We start from the raw sequence: 23457 nt of genomic DNA, 5'->3' as shown, positions 1-23457 counted from the left end.
AGATTAAGCTCAAAAACTCCTTCAGGCGCGTTTAGGCACAGAAAATAAAAGCTTAACTACAACTAAAGCATACAAGTGTTTGGAAATAGAATGATCGTGATTGTTGAAACGCTCGACCAAGGCTATATTTATAGCCTTGGTCGGTGGAAGGGTTCCGGCACTGGGGAAAATTTATCCCCAGCGGTTGGATCAAGTCAAAGCTTGATCCTGTGAAAAACGACGCCCCGGAGCCAAAAGTCAACCTAGTTGACTTTTGGTCCGTGCTCTCTTCTCGCTCGGTCCGGGTCTTCCGCTCCGGCCCGCTTGCTTGGGTGATCTCGACATCGGAATAGGGCTCACCCAACCCAACTTCCGGTCTTCTCGAGCGTGCTTCCTCCCGGCTATTGCCGCGTGTCCCTTCTCGTCCACCATCGTACTCATCCGCAGACTTCGTCCCTCGGTCGCACCCCGTGCCGACCTTCGCGCTAGCTGCGTCTCTTGCTCCCCGAGCAATCTTCCGCTCTGGCTTTCGTACCTCGGAACCACAGCGCACACTTCCTTCTCGTCCGCTGGTGTACTCTTCCGCAGCGCCTCGTCCCTTGGACGCACAGCGTGTCGTCCTTCTCGCTAGCTGCGTCTTCCGCTCGAGTACCTGTGCTCCTAAGCTCCTGCACACTTAGACACAAGGTTAAATACAACGCAGGACCTAACTTAACTTGTTGATCACACCAAAACAACCTTGGGGTTCCGACACAAACATGCTTTAGTTATCTCTAAACATGAAACAAGAAACATAAGTAAAGTGAGAGATGTTCTTACCTGGAAGCTGCAGGTTTAATGCTGATGTGTGTGTGAGGAAGTATGGAACTTTTGCTCTGATACCACTCTATAACGCCCCGCCTCCTACTAACTAGGTTGCGAGGCCGGACCGTCATAATATGCTATGCTAAGCTATAAGGTGCAGAAAACCGTACTAATTAAAATCTTACTCTGCTAATGACTATTACAGTCTGTAGGACTAGGTTCAAAGACCTTTCCATTGACATGCATACACTAGGGAAGGAACCCGAACCTTCGATTTGATCGAAAGACTGAAATGAGACCCTTCCAGCTGAAATTCGACACTCCAATCGATCAGTTGATCGATTGGAGTCATCTGATCGATCCGATGATCGATTCAGCACGCTACTGTGCGCGGGATAATATTCTGGATCGATCGACTGATCGATCCAGACTTGCCAATTGATCCAGTGATCGATTCCAGGGCTTTCTGTTCACGAGGCTAATTCTTCGATCGGTCCAATGATCGATTCCAAAGCTTACTGTTCGCGGAAATCAGCTCTCAATCGATCAACCGATCGATTGAGGTCCTTCCAATCGATCGGTCGATCGATTGGAGTTTCTGATTTCGCTGCAGAACTCTGATTTCAGAGCTCGATCATACATAACTCACTATAATAAACCTAAAATGCCTAGAGAACATCATAATAGGTCTTCACTAACATTATGCATGATTTACTACTCATCAATAAGCTAACTAGTGTCTTAGGCATGGCATAAGCATGGTTTCACAATTCAGAATTCTTAAACATTCTAGAGGTGCATAAACATTAAAGAACAAAAGGTTCTAGTTCTTTAAATTTGCTAGTTCATGGCATTTAACATACTAAGGTGTGGAATAATGAAATACTATTGAGTTCTAATGCTCAAAACAAAACTTGCTGGATCCCTAAGATCTTAATTCCAAGTTCCTGCCCACACACATCTTTGTAGCATTGTCCTCCAGCCTCCGCTAATCCATCCTTCCTTTACCTTTATCTGCAGTATAAGGAAAAGAAGTATCTGTAAGCTCGAGAGCTTAGTAAGAAACCATCTACCTCACAAAATATGCATACGATGCAACTTATGCTTTTAAAACATGCTATTTGAAATATATACTGAACATGTTAGAGCATGGCATGGCATACTATCATACAAAACATAGAAATCCATAGCTGATCATGGCAATATCTTCTAGTATCAACAAGATAGAACTAAACTGATACGATAGCTAACTAAACTAATGCTAAGTTGATACAAATTCTGAACTGTAATCACATAACTAAATTGTGAAGCTTTGAAAAACTATTTGTCATAAATAGATAAATATACTAATCATGCTGCTGTTGGGCCCGACAACTGTACTTGTTGTGCGCGCATCTCTAAGTAAACTCGGGGTTGCAAATCCCGATTCTAGTAGGGTTTACTAGGTTATCTAAACCTAGGGACGACTGTGGGATCCCAACCCAAGGACAACTAAAGTCCAGTACAGTGCCACTGAAAAATAAAATACTGATTTGTATCTAATATACCTTACCTTGCTCTTACTAAGTTATCTGAACCTAGAGGCGACTGTGGGAGCCCACCCATTGGACTATAGTCCCATATAAGCTGAAGCAAGGCTAAGTATGCTATAAAATGCTCCTATTGCATTTATCTAAGCTATTAAAAATGCCTATGTTGCATTTAACTGAGCTAAATATTTTATCAAACATTTGGTGTGCACTAATTCACACCCTATGTGCTGAAAATCTGCACACAACTAAACTAAGGCATGAAATCATGAAAAAAGCTACTTATACTGCAGGTGAGGGGTTTCTTACATCCTGCGCTTGATTCCTTACAATCCAATCGCTAGGTTTTCCGGAGAAGGGATCTCTTCGACTATCTTCTCGCGTCTATGCGTTCTTCTCGCGAAGAGGAGCGTCCTCGTACCCTTGATGTTGCCGGAAGATACTCCTATGACCCTAGGGATGGAACCCTAGGTTCTTCCTTGGACTTGGGCGCCGAGAGGTGAGGAAGGGAGAGAGGTCGGCGGAATTAGGGTGAGGAGAGGAAAAGCTTCCGATGAAAACTAATAACTCCTCACTTAATTTTTCCTATTTATATTAAGTGGTTTATTCGGCTAACTAAACCTTAAATATAACTGTTTCCCTCTTCTTTCAGCACACCCTGCTGGGGCCTCCTGGTTACCAGAGTTGTCTATAAGACATAGGGTCTCATAGGTCTCGGGTTCAATTCCCGTTTAGGCTATTTTACGTTTCTATTTATTTTTGCTACTTCTGCTACTCCAAAAATTCCATAAAAATATTCTAAAATTCTAGAAAAATCATAGAATATTTCTAAAATTGATTTGAGAATTTTCGGGCGTTACAGTGCCCCCCTCCGCCAAGACATGACACCCTCATCATCTATATGGACACCTCCTAGAGAGAAGTTCCTAGATCCTAGGACGTCGAACTCAGTCATGACTCGGATATCGCCTCGAGTGATGTCAATACGTAGAGAGGCGAAATATGCCGTCAAAATGTGACAATACGGCATATGAACAAGAGCACTGGTGGTGACTCCAGCTGAGTAGATAATGGTATGAAAGATATGTAAACTAATGTCTATGTCTAATCTATGGCAAAGGACATATAAGAGAAAGGAATGAAATGGACGCATCATCGCTATGTCGCGAGTGGACAATGGCAGGATGCAGAAGACTAAAACTCTATTGAGTACATAGTCGTGAATTCAAAGGGATACTGACCTAAACATAGTCATAGTGGGTACTCGCTCAAAAAAAAATGAGTAAATCGTATCCAGAGTAATGTGTAAGGATCACCAAATGGTAGATCCCTAGGAGGGTAGCATTGAAAAGTGCACGTAGATGGTCGTAGCTCTAAAAAAGTCTGAATAATGGTAGGGGATAGCGTGATATCAGTACTAGCTACCCTAGTAGTATAAGTAAGACCATCTACTCTAACTAAGTTGTTATACAATTCAGCACATAAACTTATGTCTACTGAACTGGTACAGTAAACAAGGTTTTGTAAATTATAGTGGTTAATAACCTCTACAGCTGGAATACAGGCGCACAAAAAAAATTGTCTATCTAAGCACCTAGTCTTGATAGCCATATAGATGGTAGACTCAAACCTAATCCTAAGTTCGTCAGTAGGGAACTTACGGTCAACACTAGCAGTAGAGGGCCTAGCACCAGATCTAGAATATTTCCTAAATTATAAAAAAAAATACTAAGTATAAATCATGGAATATTTAAAAACTAAGGGAGGGGGGAAGAAATTTACCGAGGTATCATGAATAAGATTTTTAGAAATGATGACCTCGGTTCACTCGCAGTAGTGTAATAACCGAAGAAACGAAGACAAGTTTTAATTAGCAATTCCTCTCTGGTCAAGGCTCGAAAAAAGCCTTTTGCAAGAGACGAAAAGTTGATGTGTAAGAGTAGGAGGGTGCCCTACCCTCCCTCCTCCCCCCGCCCAGAGTTTAGTGGGGCGGGGAGCTCGGAGTACCTTCCGGGCGCCCCGGATCGCTATACCAGGGACGTCCACCCTTGGTTTTCGAGCGGGTAACATATTTTTTTTAAAAAAAAATTTAAAAGAATTTTAAAATAATTTTTTAAAGTTTCTAAAAGGATTTTTAAAATAATTTAAAATATAAAGAATTTTTAAAATATATTTTTTAAAAGTTTTTAAAAGAATTTTTAAAATATTTTTTTTAAAAGAATTTAAAATATGTTTTTAAAAGTTTTTAAAAGATTTTTTAAAATAGTTTTTTTAAAGTTTTTAAAAGAATTTTTTAAAGTTTTTAAATGAGTTTTGAAAAGAATTTTTAAAATAATTATTTTTTTAAAGTTTTGAAAAGAGTTTTTAAAATAATTTTTTAAAATAATTTTTTATGTTTTTAAAAGTGTTTTTAAAAGAATTTTTAAAATATTTTTTAAAGTTTTTAAAAGAATTTTTAAAATAATTTTTTAGTTTTTAAAAGTTTTTAAAATAATTTTTTAAAGTTTTTAAAAGAATTTTTAATATAATTTTTTAAAATTTTTAAAAGTGTTTTTACAAGAATTTTTAAAATAATTTTTTAAAGTTTTTAAAAGGATTTTTAAAATAGTTTTTTAAAAAGTTTTTAAAAGAATTTTTAAAAGATTTTTTTTTAAAAATATTCAAATAAGTTTTTAAAAGTGTTTTTTATTATAATTTTTTAAAAGAATTTAAAAAATATTTTTTTTAAGTTTTTAAAAGAATTTTAAAAAGAATTTTTTAAAGTTTTAAAAGTGTTTTTAAAATAATTTTTTAATGTTTTTGAAAGAGTTTTTAAAATAATTTTTTAAAGTTTTTAAAAGAGTTTTTAAAATAATTCTTTTTAAGTTTTTTTAAGAGTTTTTTAAAATAATTTTTTTAAAGTTTTTAAATTTTAAAAATAATTTTTTAAAGTTTTTAAAAGAGTTTTTAAAAGAATTTTTAAAAAATATATTTTTTTATGTTTTTAAAATAATTTTTAAAATATTTTTTAAAAAGTTTTTAAAAACAAATTTAAAATAATTTTTTTAAAAGAGTTTTTGAAAGAATTTTTAAATGAATTTAAAGTTTGTAAAAGAGTTTTTAAAATAAGTTTTTAAATGAGTTTTTAAAAGAATTTTTAAAATAATTTTTTAAAGTTTTTTAAAAGTGTTTTTATAAGAATTTTTAAAATAATGTTTTTTTAAAAGTTTTTAAAAGAGTTTTTCAAAATAATTTTTAAATGGATTTAAAGTTTTTAAAAGAGATTTTAAGAGAATTTTTAAAATAATTATTTTTTAAGTTTTTAAAATATTTTTTAAAATATTTTTTTTAAGTTTTAAAAGAGTTTTAAAAAAAAAAAAATAAGTTTTTAAAAGAGTTTTAAAAGAATTTTTAGAAGAAATTTAAATAATTTTTTTAAAGTTTTTAAAATACTTAAAAGATTTTTTAAATTTAATTTAATTTAATTCTATTTAATTTCGATTTGGTTCGATTCAATTTGAAGTCCTTAGTTATCTCACCCGATCTATGTTTTTAATGAGGGAAGCCTATAATTTTTGTGAGATGAATTGAGTTTAAATTTTAGGGTTTGGTTTAACTTTGTTTTAGATTTAGGTTTAGCTTTTGGATCAACAAATAGACATTCTTTGGATAAACTTCTGAACTATGGTGAGTCACTTGGACATCATTTGAGTAACTATGCCTTCGAGGTTTTCCAAATAGTCCTATCCACTGAACTTAATACAAAACCTTGGTCTAACTAGTTAGGATCCTAAGGGGTAGCTTTGGTTAGTTCCACTTAGTCAAATGCACCAGGTCGAAGCCACATCTTCCTCGACATGCATAGATTAAGCTTCCCTAACGTACTATCATCCAAAACTTCACCAGTATCATAGGTCAAGTTAAACTGTTGTCCCTTTTTAACTAGTCCTAATTACCCTGTCGGGTAGGTTAGTTTGGTTACCCTGTCGGGTAGTTATTTTTGGAGGTGCCAGCTATTCTGGAGTCTCCCCCTGAATTATTGGCCTTTATTTTTTATTTTAGTTTTTGGTTTACGTCATTTATTTTTATAGTTATAATTGACTTGATGATATTCTAAGTTTTGGTGGGATTTAAAATGTTTAGATTTTGAATTTGTTGGTCTAGGTTTGTATTTTGATTTTTGATTTGATTTATTTGACTTTACATAATATATTTTTTCTTTGGATATGTAATATTGGTTAAGTCCTACTTGTGTGGTTAAACATGCTTTCGGAACCCAAGCTTTACTTGATTGTTTGTATTGGATTATTAATGATTTAAATGTTTTATTTGAACTTGACTTGTAGCCAAGTCTAGTTTTGTTGTAAATTGCCTTTTGATTGTTTAAAATTAGATCTAAATTCTTGGATTTTGTTGTAAATTTCTCTAAAAGATCTTTTAATTTATTAATTTCTATTTTTAGTGTTGAATTTTCTTCCTCAAGTGTTAGGTCTTGAGTTGGATTAGAATTTGTGATTTATTCCTTGAGGTTTTGGTTTTCCTCAAGGAGTAATTTATTTTCATTTTCTATTGTGTTTAGTTTTGTATTTAAACACGCAATAATTTTAAAAAACTTTTTATTCAAACTAGAGCATACCTCTTTGGGACATTCGAAAACGAGTACGGACTCGTGGCTCGATTCGGGTTCGCACCCATCTCCCGATTCATCCTCCGATTATGCTTCGCGAACCATCAGTGCAAGGTGACTCTGGTGTTTCTGATCTTCAGCCTCTGATTCTTCTGAAGAGGAGTCGTCCCAGGTTGCTTTGAGAGCTTTCTTCTTGGATGTCTTCATCTTGTTTCTCTTTAACTTTGGCACTCGTTCTTGTAGTGACCCTTCTTGTTGCACCCGAAGCAGGTCACATTCCTTGGTTCGGTCGGGGAGTTGATCTTTTGCAGGTCCTTCTTGCTGAAGCTCTTCTTCCTCCTGGTGAACATCTTCCTTACCAGGTTCACCAAGTACTCTTCATCTTCAAAATCCTGGTCAGACTCATCTTCAACCTCAGGCTTGTTTTTTGTCCTTTCCTTGGATGAACCTACAAACAAGGAAACACCTTTCTCGATCTCAACGTTAGTTTGCTCATGCAATTCTAATTCACAAAACAGTTCGTCTAATTTTAACTTAGACAAATTTTTTGAAATCTTGTAGGCATCCACGATGGATGCCCACAAGGTGTTATGTGGAAAGGCATTCAATGCGTACCTGATTGGATCGCGGTTCTCTATTTGGTGTCCTATCGCATGGAGTCCATTGAAGATGTCTTTGATCCTCGCATGCAGTTGACTTACGGTTTCTCCTTCCTACATTTTAATATTAAATAACTTATTTAAAAGGAGATTGTGTTTCGTTATCTTGGCATCGCTCGTTCCTTCGTGTAGCTCGATCAACTTGTCCCATAGTTCTTTCGCATTCTGGTGCGGTCCTACTCGGTTCAACTCTTCCTTCGTCAGTTCGCATTGTAGTGTGTTGAGTGCTTTGAAGTCTGTTGACGATTTTTTCTTCATGTCCGGAGTCCACTGTTCTGGGTCCAGTGGAATTCTGGAGTTGTCGACCGACACCTTGTAGCCTCTAGTGACGTTGAACCAATGGTCGAAATCGATCTTTAGGTAGACTTCCATCCGCTTCTTCTAGTATGAAAAATCATCCCCGTTGAATAGGGGAGGACGTACTGTGCTGAAGCCTTCAATTTGAGACATTTTAATATGCACACAAGTAAACAAATAGACACAAAGATCCTAAGACTAGGTCTTGTATTAGTAGTGTGGAATAAAATAAAAGAAAACTAAAAAACTGAATTGGTATTACACCAATTCAGATTAATTGCGACGAAAAAGATTCCAAAAAGGTAACAATACCAGTTTGGAATATTACGAGAAACTGAAAACCGAACAAAAGAAAGAAATGAGTTTCACCCCCTGTCTGATTGGTGGTTGCACCAAATCAGAATGGTACCGGCTCTGATACCACTTGTTGGATTGATGAGTTTCACTAGAGGGGGGGGAGGTGAATAACGATTTCAAAATATCAGTGTATAGAGTAGGCAGCGGAAAAACCAAAACACAATGCTAACAAGGTCGTTTTACTTGGTTCGGAGACTTTGTCGACTCCTACTCCAAGGCCCACACTCGTTGAGTACTTTTGTTGGGCAATCACTAATAATTTGAAAGGTTTTTACAAATGCAGTACAGGAATTATTTAGTAAAAGAAAAGAAACCGACAATAAGAGAATAAGACAAAAACAAAACTTGTCGGAGAGCCTTCGCAGCGTCGCAAGAGCACAGAAGCGTAGATCGTGAGTTGTTTTTTTGTTTTAGCCTTCACCCTCCTTATATAGGAGGATCGGGGCGCCCGAATCCCTTCAGGGCACCCTGAATGTGACGTAGCTGTGTCAGTCAGCAAGCTCCACGTTGTTAGACGACGATAGGGATAAAATTTACCTCCGAGCACTCAGACCCATGTTTTCCAGCAATCTCCTTCCTGCAAGAAAATGTTAGTCCGAGGTAAGTATAAGTTATATCCTGCAAAACAGAATGTTAGCATAATTTATAGATAAGCATAATAGTAATTAGATTCCGTCTCCTCGAGATCGGAATCTAGTCACGATCTCGACTTAGATATCCGAAATGGATCTAAGTCAGATCGACACCTAATGTTCCCTTTCTGGGAACGCATCCTCATAGTCACTCCCCTTGAGTGACTTACCTTAACTTACCTGCCAGACGTCCGGTCAACCCTTCGACCCGTCTGGACTTCGTGCCAGCTATCCGGTCAGCCCCATCAACCTAGCTAGACTTCATGTCAAACGTCCGGTCAACCCGTCGACCAGTTTGGACTTCGTGCCAACTATCCAGTTGGCCCGTCGACCTAACTGAGCTTCGTGTCAGACATCTGGTCAGTCCGTCGACCTGTCTGGGCTTCGCCTGCACACTCGATTAGAGTGTTACATAACAATGAAACTAACTTAACCTATTTTGTCATTCATCAAAACTTGAATTAGACAGTTAGTGCTAACCGCACCAACAAATACAATAGGAATGAGAAATGAAAGTGAGTGACAATGCCACTTTCAAATGCAAAAGGGTAAAAATGTGAAAGAACTACGTGAGCTTTGACTCCCCTATGCCCTAAGGGGATACGTAGGCAACTTAAATCAGTGCACACTTTTTTTTTTAATTTTTAATTTTAAAATTTTTAATATAATAATCTTAAATTATGGCAAACAGTGAACCGAACCATAAATCAATGGTTCTGAACCGTAAACTGTAACCATCTTGGACGGTTAAGGTTAAGGGTCGACCTACCAGGAATTATCAAATCAGCAGCTTTGAACCGTCGAACCATCAGTTCTGAACTATAGTAAGGTCTACTTGTATCTATTGGTGTTCGTTCCAACACAGTATCACCCTTGGTAAATTCTCAAGAATCTTGTCCATGTAATGAAACTGACTAAGAATAAGTCCTTCTGTTGTTTTAAGAATTTTGATTTCTAGAATTACATCAGCTAGGTCAATGTCTTTCATGTCAAATCTTGAGTTCAACATATCCTTAGTGGATTTGATTATCGTATCATTACTTTCAATAATAAGTATGTCATCTATATACATATATAAGATGACATAGTCATTCTCTGTAGTTTTTATATAGACACATTTATTACATTAATTGAATTTGAATTTACATTCCTTCATGGAATTGTTAAATTCTTATATCACTACTTTGGTGTTTGTTTCAAGCCATATAATGACTTCACCAATCTATAAACCTAGTTTTTTTTTATCCAGACATAGAAAACCCTTCAAATTATTGTATGTAGATTTTCTCTTCTAAATACCCATTTAAAAAGGTTGTCTTTACATCCATCTGATGTATTTTCAGATTTCATAGAGCGAAAATAGTCAACAAAAATCTAATGGAAGTTTTTCTCGATACCGGGGAATACGTATCAAAGTAATCAAGGCATTCTCATTGTTGGTATCCTTTGATTACCAATATGGCATTGTACTTATCAATTATGTCATCCGACTTCATTTTTTTCTTAAAGATCCACTTGCAATCTAGTGGTTTACTTCCCAGAAGAAGATCCATAAGTTTCCAAGTGTAATTTTGTAAGATATAGTCTATCTCAGATAGAATTGTCTCTGTCCAGTGAGGTCTATTAGAAGAGTTCACTGTTTTTGAGGAATTTTGGGGCTCACTTTTCAACATAAAAGTGATAAAATCTATTTTATGGGATTTTTCCACCCAGGCTCTTTTATTTTATTTGAGCTCAACCTTAATTGGTTCATCATCATCTTCTTCTTGTATTTCATATATCCGTTTTGAGGAGTTAGCATCCTCTCAGGCCAACATCACAAAACAACTAGGAAGCACTTAAAGAAGATGTGATTCCCTAGTTTGACCTTTCGATATTCTCATTAGCTTGAGAAGATCATAGTATACGGATAATAACCATGTCACGTTTCTTATTATGCATATATGTGATGCATGATTAATTAGTTATCATAATTAGGTAATTTTACATACACCTACCAAAGTTTGATACTCACCACTAGCTCGATCAATTGTAGTTAGATTTGCCAAATAAAAGTGACTCGATTTATCTTGGTAGAGTGTGACGATAATTGTGATGTCTGGCTATTAAACTTTGGGTGTAACTTAACTAAGTTACCTCAATTAGATTGAAGACTTAGAGGCATATCCCATACGATGTAATTCAAATTATACTAGTTTTGGGTGATTAGCCAAAGCTAACTCAAGATGAATTATAATATGGATTTCATACGATAGGCAAACATACAAATAGTATTGTTCACCTAACTATACAAGAGTTACATATGATGTAATTAATACAGATTTCCTACCTAAATTATACCAGTCTTGGGAAATTAGCCAAAGTTAACTTAAGATGAGGTATAATATAGATTTTATCCCATTTGAATGTCATTGCTTTTGGGTATGGAGCTAGTAGTGTGCGTAAACAACGGTTGCTCACATTCATGACTTGCTCCTACCAAACTTTGTAATTCAGTGGAATAATTATTTAATTAAAGGACTAATTAAGTGATTTAGATATGACACTTATTTCTGCATTTGATATTGTAAATCACCATGTCATCAAATATGTCGAATACTCTCTCTTTGTGATCTGACCTTGACAAGGATAAGCTCAATAGAGCTAATTTCCTGGACTGGTACAAAAACTTTAGGATTATCCTTAAGCAAGAAAGAAAACTGTATGTCCTAAAGCAACCCATTCCTGAACTACCCGCTACTATTGCTACTTGTGTTGATAAGGGTGCTTATAAAAAGTATCAAGATGGTGCATTAAATGTGACATACCTTATGCTTGCCACTATGAACTCTGAGCTTCAGAAGTAACATGAGGATATGAATGCTTATGGTATGGTTGAACATCTTAGACAACTATATCAAGGGCAGGCAAGGTATAAGAGATTTGAGATATTTAAGGCTTTGTTTTCATACAAGATGCAAGAAGGAAGTCCCGTAGAAAGTTATGCACTTAAGATAATTGGGTATGTAGAGAACCTTGAAATATTGAGATTTTCATTAAGCCAAGAATTGGCCAATGACCTGGTTTTGCAATCATTGCTAGAAGGATATAGTTAATTTGTTATAACTGTAACATGAATAAAATTGACAAACCGTTGTCTGAGATGTTAACCATGTTGAAAACTGCTAAACTCACCCTTAAGAAGGCAAAGCTTAGTACCATTTTGATGGTGCAAAAGGGCAAAGGTAAACGATAGCTCAAAGGTAAGGGTAAGACCTAAGCTAAAGGTAAGGACAAGTTTCATGCATTGAAACATAAAGGTGGGGTGGCTAAGGAAGGAACCTTCTTTCACTGTGGTGAGATCGAACACTGGAAGAGAAACTGTATCTTAGAGGAAGTAAAAAAGGAAGAGAAGTGAGACTTCAGTCTCAGGTATATATGTTATAGAAGATCTATCTATTTCTTCTTCATGGGTATAGATATCTACTGTGCATCTCACATTTGTACCAATGTGTAGTGCCTAAGAGAGATTATATCATTGATAAAAGGCAAAGTGGTCTATAAGTAGGCAATGACGCAAGAGTTGCTACTACAACTGTAGGAACATATTTTTTTATCTTTGCCTACTGGCTTATTTTAGAACTTGAAGAGTGCTTTTATGTGCCTACTTTAACTAAGAACATTATCTCTATTTCTTGTTTGGGCAAGAAAGATTTTTAATTAATAATAAAAGATAAATGTTGTTCTATTTATTTAAATGAAATATTCTATTGTAGTGTACTTATTCTAAATAGACTCTATGTTCTAGACCTAATCTATAACATAAATACAAAACAATTCAAATCTAATGATTTAAACTAAACATATTTTTGGCATTATCGCTTGGGTTACATAAATGAGAGTCACATAGCACAACTCCGTAAGGATGGACTATTGGACTCATTTGATTTTAAATCATATGAGATATGTGAATCTTGTCTACTACGCAAGATAACACAGACTTCTTTTAGTGGACACAATGAAAGAGCTAATGATTTGTTAGGACTCATATATATTGATGTTTGAGGCCTTTTCAATATAGGAGTTAGAGGAGGTTATCAATACTTTATTACTTTTATTGATGATTTCAGTAGATATAAGTATGTATATCTCATGAAACACAAGTATGAATCCTTTGAAAAGTTTAAAGAATTTAAGAATGAAGTACAAAACTAACTTGGTAAGCGTATTAAGATGCTTCAATCAAATCAAGATAGGGAATACCTTAGCCAAGAGTTTCGTGACAATCTCGTTGAGTTTGGGATTCTATCTCAACTCACTCCATCTGGAACACCACAGTGGAATGATGTATTAGAAAGGATAAATTATACTTTATTAGATATGGTATGATTAATGATAAGTCAAACAGATCTTCCTATTCCTTTTTGGGGATATGCTTTAGAGATGGTTGCTTTCACACTTAATTGCATTTTGTCTAAGGCAGTCATAAAGACACCATATACGATATGGATTATGAAGAATCCCAAGATATCTTTTATGAAGATTTAGAGTTGTGAGACTTACGTTAGATGTCCAGTCTCAGAGAAACTATGACCCAAATCTGATAAGTACTATTTTGTAGGATATCCTAAGGAAATGAAGGGATATTACTTTTATAATCTCACATAAGGTAAAGTGTTTGTTGCCAAAAATGGTATTTTTTTAGAAAAAGAATTTATTTCTAGAAGAGCTAGTGGGATTAAAGTCGATCTTGAAGAAATTTGAGATACACAAACTAGCACTAAGGCCTTGATGGAAATTGAATAGGCATCACAAAGTGTTGTGGATCATGAATCTGTTATACCGCAAGAAGTTGTAAAGCAACAATTTGTTTGAGTAGCACAAGCTCTACACAGATCTAATAGGATAGTCATCAACATGAGAGATATTCTTTTTCTCTTGTTTGACCACGGTGATGTATTGCTTGTTGATCTCAACGAGCCTACATCCTATCAAGAAGTTGTAATGAGCCCAAATTCCGAGAAATGACTAATGTCATGTGGTCCGAAATGGAATCCATGTACACTAACCAGGTATAGACTTTGGTTGATCCACCTGAAGGGCTCAAACCTATTGGGTGTAAGTGAGTCTTTAAGAGAAAGACTGACATGGATGGTCATATGCATACCTATAAGGGGCGATTAGTAGCTAAAGGATTCAAACAGATTCATAGTATAGACTGTGATGAAATCTTTTCACCAGTTGCGATACTTAAGTCTATTCAAATCATGTTTACTATTGCAGCTTAACATGATTATGAGATCTGGTAGATGGATGTTAAAATTATATTTCTAAATGGAAATTTATATAAGAATGTGTACATGACATAATTTGAGGGTTTTATATATCCAAAGGATGCTGAAAAGGTATGTAAGCTACAAAGGTTCATTTATGGTTTAAAGCAAACTTCTAGAAGTTGAATCTTCGATTAGATGATGTGATCAAAACGTTTGATTTCATAAAGAACGAAGATGAACCTGTGTCTTAAAAAGGGTTAGTGGGAGCATAATTATTTTTCTTATCTTGTATGTAGATGACATATTGCTCATTAGAAATGATATCCCTACACTGCAATTTGTGAAGACATGGCTTGGGAATTGTTTCTCAATGAAAGACTTAGGTGAAGTAGCCTACATTTTAGGCATCAAGATCTATAGAGATAGATCTAAGAGATTAGTTGACATAAGTCAAAGTACATATATTGATAAGGTACTTAATCATTTTGCCATGCAAAATTCCAAGAAGGGAATCCCGTCAATGTCATATGGTGTGAGCCTTTTGAAGGCTTAATGCCCCTCTTCTAAGGAAGAATGAGACTGCATGGATCATATTCCTTATGCATCTGTTATAGGGTCTATCATATACACTATGCTTTATACTCGCCCTGATGTTTCATATGCGTTAAGCATGACGAGCAGATATCAGTCAGATCCAGGTGAAAGTCACTGGATAGCAGTCAAGAATAATCTTAAATACTTAAGAAGAATGAAAGATTATTTATTGATATTTGGAGGTGATGAGGAGCTCGCTATAAAGGGTTACAACGGTGCAAGCTTCCAAACTGATAAGGATGATTCTAAATTGTAGTTAGGGTATGTATTTTACTCAAATGATGGTGCTGGATATTAGATACTACAACGGTTCCATCTTATTCAAGAGATCATCAATAGAGAAGTTGTGAGACTATGCAAAGTATTGACTGATACTAACATTGCGGATCCTTTGACCAAGGTTTTTGCATAGAGGAAGCATGATGGTCACACTAGATCACTGAATATTAGATATTTCAGTGATTGACACTAGTGACATAAGGAGATTATTAGTATTAGCCCTAAAAGCCAATCAAGAGTTGATTGACTTAGGACATATTGTATCATATTTATTAATAAAAGTCAATGATTATTATATTTACTTCAGATCGATGCCAGATGAATAAGTGTAATAATGTTCTAGGGTAGTAGATTCTAGTCTATAATATATCAATTGGTTGAATTAATAATGAAAAGTTATATATAAATATACAAGGATAATATTAGTGTGTTGAGACTAGCATGTAGGTTAATTGATGACTTAATATCATAAGTCATGGATAAAGATATCAAGTTGACACATGAGTATATATTCGAGAATATGTACTGAATTAATCCGCCATGAGAATGCTTCATAGATCGTTATATGAGCGTCATAAACATTCTCATAACGACTATCAGTATGAATAGTCCTTAGACCTGAAGTCACTATGGTTCCCTACATAAAGAGTTATGCACTATGATATCGATAATCGCAATCTGTAACAAGGTGAACTATAAAGTCAATCATTGGGTATGCAATAAGTTATGTGGAGGGATGTGAGTGATGTAGATCAGATCTATCCCTTCCATATGACAAAAGTGATATCTGTGGACTCCTTGATTAAGTAGGACACAAGAATACATTGTCATGCTCAAATTAGTCAATATGAGATATTGAACTTATTTGATTGAGTGTGTCTACTTAAGGATCAAGAAATATAAATATTGATAAGAGGATGACACAGTCTATGCCTCATCTATCAATCTAGATATCAAGGATAAAAGGACTGAGTTATATAAGAAAATAGACACAAACAGGTTAGGTCAGATTTCATCATTCTCGTTACTTGGGTAGCAATGATGCATTGCTAGATGTCACTTATTGCTTATGTATCTAAAGTGGTTTTAGATACATTGCCAACGTTATGAGAGTCTATTGGGTCACACACAAAGAACATATTATTTTGGAGATGAATTTATTTTAGTTTGACTAAAATACTAAGGACTTTAAAAATAATGGGTTAATCCAAAGTGTTAGTGCCATATTTGTAGTGATTGACACTAGTGCTAATGGGAGATTGTTAGTATTAGCCCTAAGGACTAATTATGAGATGATTAAGCTTATTGGTTTAATGAATACGGATTGACTTATTGGGTTAATGGTTAATCCAATATGCTAAATGTTGTGATATTCGAGCCGCAAAAAACGCTTTTGCGTTGTTGAAACCCAGAAATCCCATGCCACCGGATCCGTGCGAGATAAAAATTTCATAATTTCATGTACAAGTTTCTCTAATCCTAGATCTACCTTAGATCTACATGGAAGAAAGATATACCTTTGTAGTGAAGCCCTTCGCTTATCCCGTTCATCCAAGGTTCGCCGGATCTCAAGGGTGTCAAGTGAACACCCCTCTATGTGTATCCACACGAACAATTAGGTGGAGAAAAACCTCTTAAGTGTGCTAGCACTCAAGGAGGTTTCAGCCAAGGTGGAGGAGAGGGAGAGAAGAAGAAAGCAACGAGGAAGAAGATGGAGTTATAAAACAAAATGAAACTCACACAATGAGTTAAGTAGCCGACCACTTCAAGGAGAGGTTTTAAACCTCCATGAGATATCAAGAGTCACAATTCTTGATCTCCCTCATGATGTGGCAAACACATAAGCCACCCTTGATGATGTGGAACATCATCATTGGCCCACCTAATGCCAACTCACAAATGAGGTGGCAATGGTCAAGTCAAACTTGACCTTTCATCTTCCCTCTCAAGTCAAGTCAAACTTGACCACTTCTCTCCCATGGTTGATCAAATCTAACCATTTGTTTCAAATCAATTTAATATAATGAATCTTTATTCATTGATTAAATTGATTCAATGAAACATAATCTAAATTAGATCCATTGAACACATGAATCAAATCGAGCCCAACTCAATTAGTTTAATTTGGATTACTCTTAATCCAATTTGGTTCATCACATGAACCTAATCCTCTTGGTTCATCAAATGAACCTAATCTCCATCTAATTGCCCTTTGTGTGTGACCCTATAAGTTCTTGTAACGTTGGTAATGCTCCTAAACTCATTTAGAAGCATAAGTAATGAGCTGTATTAGCAACACATCATTACTACCCAAGTTACAAGAATGTTGAGATCCAACATCACCTTGTGACTCTTCACAATATATGACAAGTGTCCTTCTATCCTCGACATCTAGGTTGATCAATTTGAGGCATAGATAGTGTCATCCTCTGATCAATCTAAATCTTGAACTCCAAGTAGACTCACTATAATCAAATAAGTTCAATATATCATATTGACTCATTTGGGCATGGTCATGTACTTAGTGGTCTCACTCTATCAAGAATAACGATGTCACTCCCATTATATAGGAGGGATAGATCTCATCTACATCACTCACATCCCTCCGCATAATTTGTTACATACCCAATAATCGCCTTTATAGTCCACCCAGTTACGGGTGACGTTTGACAAAGCTAAAGTATGCAACTCCTTATGTAGGGAACCATAGTGACTTCAGGTCCAAGGACTAATAGTCATACTAATAGCCACATGAGAAAGTATATGACACTCATATAACGATCCATGATACTTTCTCATGGCGGGTCATTCAGTATACATTCTCCAATGCATACCCATGTGTCAACTTGATATCTCTATATCCATGACTTATGAGATTAAGTCATCAAGTTAACCTACATGCTAGTCTCGTCGCATTAATATTGTCCCTGAATGTTAATACTTGACTAGGAATGATTAAGAGTAGTGTTCCCTATATCATCTCACTATCGATTCAATCAATCAATTGATATAGGTAAGAACCTTCTACTCAAGGACGCTATTATACTTAGTTATTTGACACCAATATAAGTAAGTATAATAACCAAAATAAATGCCTTTATATACATAGGAATATGATACAATGAGTCCATACATTAATCATCATATGATTGGCTCTAAGTCTCTAACTAACAATCTCCTACTAGCACTGGTGCCAATCAGTGTAGGCTCTAAGGTCCAATGACCTAGTGTGACCATCATGCTTTCTCTGTGCCAAAGCCTTGGTCAAGGGATTTGTGATGTTAGCCTCTGTGAATCTTCACATCTCCTCTATCGATGGTCTCTCGAATGAGATGGAAGCGTCGTAGTATGTGTTTGGTCCGCTGGTGTGAGCAATGTTCCTTAGCCTGTGCAATCCATTGTTGTCACAATAGAGCTCTATCGGATCGGCTATGCTAGGAACCACCCCAAGCTCAGTAATGAACTTGCGGATCCAAACTGCCTCCTTTGTTGCTTCTGATGCAGCAATATACTCGGCCTCTGTTGTAGAATCAGTGACTGTGTCCTGCTTCGAACTCTTCCAGCTCACAACACCACCATTCAAACAAAACACGAACCCAGACTACGATCTATAATCATCCTGGTCAGTTTGGAAGCTGGCATCACTGTAATCCTTTACAGCTAGCTCGTCATCGCCTCCATATATCAAGAAATATTCTTTAGTCCTTCTCAAGTACTTAAGAATATTCTTGACTGCTATCCAGTGACTTTCACCTGGATCTGACTAGTATCTCCTCGTTATGCTCAAAGCATACGAGACATCAGGACGAGTACATAGCATGACGTACATGATAGATCCTATGGCTGAGGCATAAGGGATCATATCCATGCAGTCTCTCTCCTCTCTAGAAGAGGGACTTTGAGTCTTCGAAAGACTCACACCATGTGACATCGGCAGAAATCCCTTTTTGGAGTTCTGCATGGCAAACCGTAGTAATACCTTGTCAATATATGTACTCTGACTTAGGCCAAGCAATCTCTTAGATCTATCTCTATAGATCTGTATACCTAGAATACAGGCTGCTTCACCTAAGTCCTTCATTGAGAAACAATTCCCTAGCCAAGTCTTTACAGACTGCAGCAAAGGGATGTCGTTCCTAATGAGTAGTATGTCATCCACATACAATACAAGGAAGACAACTGTGCTCCCTCCAACCTTCTTGTAGACACAGGGTTCATCTTCATTCTTGATGAAACCAAACTGTTTGATCGCATAATCGAATCGAAGATTCCAGCTCCGAGAAGCTTGCTTTAGTCCATAAATGCTTATGCAGCTTGCATACTCTGCCAGTATGTTGTGGATCTACAAAACCCTCAGGTTGTATCATGTATACATCCTCGAGCAGGTTTCCATTTAGAAACGCGGTTTTGACATCCATCTGCCAGATCTCATAATCGTGGTATGCTGCAATAGCAAGCATGACCCGAATGGACTTAAATATCGCTACTGGAGAAAATGTTTCATCATAGTCAATACCATGAATTTGCTTGAAACCTTTAGCTACCAGACGACCCTTATATATAAGTCCATCCATGTCAGTCTTTCTCTTAAAGACCCACTTACACCCAATGAGTTTGACCCCTTCAGGTGGATCAACCAAAGTCCATACTAGGTTGGTGTACATGGATTCCATTTTGGATCTCATGGCCTCTAGCCATTTCTCAGAATTTGGTCTCATCACAGCTTCCTAATAAGAGGTAGGCTCATTCTCAATGAGCATAGCGTCATCATGGTCAGACAAGAGAAATGAGTATCTCTCAGGCTGACGACGTACCCTATCAGACCTGCGAAGAGGTATGCCTACTTGAACTGGTTGTTGTTCCTCAACTCCTTGTGGAACGATCTCATCATCGACAACACTTTGTGGTTCCAGTTCAACTTCCATCAAGGCTTCAGTGCTATGGTCCAAATCTTGAAGTTGTTGTATCCAGAGCATAGCCCCAAAGAGATATAGGAAGATCTGTGTGACTCATCATAGACCGTACCATATCTAATAGAGTACGATTCCTCCTTTCGGATACATCATTCCACTGTGGTGTTCCAGGAGGAGTGAGCTGGGATAGAATCCCACACTCAGCTAGATAGTTACGAAACTCATGGCTAAGGTATTCTCCACCTCGATCTGATCGAAGTATCTTAATACTCTTGCCAAGCTGGTTTTGTTCTTAATTCTTGAATTCTTTAAACTTTTCAAAGGATTCTGACTTATGTGTCATCAAATACACATAACCATATCTACTGAAATCATTAGTAAATGTAATGAAGTACCTATAACCATCTCTAGCAATGACATTGAAAGGTCCACATATATCACTATGTATAAATCCTAACAAGTCAGTCGCTCTCTCGCTATCTCCACTAAAGGGAGTCTTGATCATCTTGCCCAGTAGGCATGACTCACATGTCTCATATGATTCAAAATCAAATGAGTCCAGCAAACCATCTTTATGGAGCTGGGATAGACGTTTGTCATTTATATGACCTAAGCGATAGTGCCAGAGATAGGTTTGGTTCATTTCATTTGATTTGAACCTTTTGGTATTTATGTTATAGATGAGGTTCTCTAAGTCTAGAATATAGAGTCCGTTCATCAGAGGTGCACTACAATAGAACATTTCATTTAAATAAATTGAACAACATTTGTTCTTTATTATAAACGAAAAACCCTTCTTGTCCAAACAAGAAACTGAAATTATGTTCTTAGTAAGAGCAGGCGCATAACAACATTCATTTAATTCTAGTACAAGCCCGGAGGGCAGAGATAGAAAGTAAGTTCCTACAGCAACAGCAGCAACCCGTGCTCCATTGCCTACTCGTAGGTCTATCTCGCCCTTCGTCAATGCCCTGCTATTTCTCAGCGCCTATACATTGGTACAAATGTGAGAAGCACATCCGGTATCTAATACCCACGATGAAGAAATAGAGAGATTGACTTCTATAATATGTATACCTGAAGTAGAAATCTTATTTCCCTTCTTCTTAAGATCTTCCAGGTATCCTTTGCAATTCCTCTTCCAGTGCCCTACTTGTCCTTGATATAGTTGACGAAGATGTTCAACCCTGTCATAAGCAGTCATCAACTCGTGTTGCTTCTGAAGCTCAAAGTTCATGGTTGCGAGCATGAGGCATGACACATCTAATGCGTCATCTTGATGCTTCTTATAAGCATCTCTGTCAGCTAGCGTGGCAGTGGCAGGAGGTGCCTCGGGAATGAGCTGCTCCAGGACATACAATTTTCTTTCTTGAGTGAGAACTATTCTCAGATTCCTGTACCAGTCCAAGAAATTAGCTCCATTGAACTTGTCCTTATCAAGGACAGAACGCAGGGAGAAGGTGTTCGTGTTTGACGACATGACAATCTACAACAGAAAATGCAGAAAATAAATAATCATATTCCACTAATCATTTAATTAAGCCTTTAACTAAATGATGCTCCCATTGAATTATAGAACTTTTGTAGAATCAAGTCATGGATGTGGTCAAACCACACCTACTAGATTCTAACCAACTAGCTATAATTCTTGCGGGACAAGATCCACATCATACTAAGCCTTGAGTTAGCTTTGGCTAAATCACCCAAGACTTAATATGATCGGTAGGTAACTAATTACCAATTACATCTCTATGCAACTCTTGTTTATATGATCAAGATCCGCATATATATTAAAACTTGAGTTAGCTTTGGCTAAATTGCCCAAGAATTAATATAAACATGATTTTCACCTATCTACCAACCATTGGAAAATGCCTATAGTTAAACCCGATCTAATTGAGTTTAACTAGTTTTACTCAATCTGATTGAGTTTTGTACTCACCCATGTGTTGATACGCGGGACCAAGATTGTCCCTCCGCACCCTACCAAGATAATATGTGTTACTCTGCTTTGGCAGATTCAACAACAACATGTGATCGAGGTAGTGATGGGTATCACGGCATGGTAGGTATTTTGAGTTGTCGCGATTAAGATCTAATCTAATCGTTGATGTGTATCATATACGCGATTTAGATCTAATCTAATCGTGGTGCATCATATACGCGATTTAGATCTAATCTAATCGTGGTGGCACTAATTAATTACTCTACTCTAGCATGCGTCACACACACACACACAAGCAATTAATTAAATTGTGATTAGTCATGGCCCTACTATGATCTTCTCAAGCCAATGAGAAGATCGGACGGTCAACCTAAGGTCATTAGCTTCTCCAAGCTCCTCCCTTTGACCGCCACGTGTTGCTCGCACCCTCCTCGTAACTCCTCCTCGAGTGGACCTTTCACCTCTCCAATTTTGTACATTACAAATTTGAAACTTGAGTTACATTCGAATCTAAACTATTTACAATAGGAATATAAAATAAAGGAAGGCACGACGCGCAGGTCGCGATCATATACAACACGCATAATCACACAAAAATGGCACGCAAGCCATATTATGAATTACAACACATATTTCCAATCAAAATGAGTTCTTTGGGCCATGACCATCACAATATCATACATAATTCTAAATTATGTATTTTATATAAATTTCTGTGATTTTACTGCTATTTTTACAATTTTATGAGTAACAATTTCCCGGCGATCTCGTTTAGCGATTTTCGGGTGCGATGGCGGGACAATGCCCCTTGCGGGGTTAGGGGCAGCACCCCTTCTCGTGAAATGAGTCTCACGAGTGTCCCACGACGATCTTACAGTGCCCTAAGCCGCTGTCCCAAATCATTTTGGGCGAGAACTTGCCGTTTTGGAAAATTTTTCTCGGTAGTCGAAGTCTACAAGTGTCCTAGCACTCGTTGCTTCGCTTCTACGAGAAAAATATGTTGGAACCCCAAGGTTGGTTTTGGTGTGATCAACAAGTTAAGTTAGGTTCTGTTGTTTTCTTACCTTGTGTCTAAGTGTGCAGGAGCTTAGGAGCACAGGTACTCGAGCGGAAGACGCAGCTAGCGAGAAGGACGGCACGCGGTGCGTCCGAGGGACGAGGTGCTAGCGCGGTGGTTCCGAGGGACCCGGGGCGGAAGATTGCTCGGGGAGCAAGAGACGCAGCTAGCGAGAAGGTCGGCGACCGAGGGAGTGGATGAGTATGTTGGCGGACGAGAAGGAAACACGCGGCAATTCCGAGAAGCCGGAGGGAAGCACGCTCGAGAAGACCGGAAGTTGGGTTGGGTGAGCCCTTTTCCGGAAGGCAGAGACCCAAGCGGATCCGGAGCGGAAGAACCGGACCGAGGCGAGCGAGCAGAAGCCCGGATGATGAAAAGTCAACTATGTTGACTTTCGGTGTCCGGGGCGCCGGAACCCTTCCGGGCGCCTGGACCCATTATTTTGACCAGATCGAGAATTATCTCGATCGGCGTTGAGGATAAATTTATCCCCTGTATGCCGGAACCTTTCAGCGCCCACCAAGGCTATAAATATAGCCTTGGTCCGTAAG

Source organism: Zingiber officinale, chromosome 11B (assembly GCF_018446385.1).
Source record: "Zingiber officinale cultivar Zhangliang chromosome 11B, Zo_v1.1, whole genome shotgun sequence".
NCBI lineage: Eukaryota > Viridiplantae > Streptophyta > Magnoliopsida > Zingiberales > Zingiberaceae > Zingiber > Zingiber officinale.
This window is presented reverse-complemented; position numbering follows the sequence as displayed.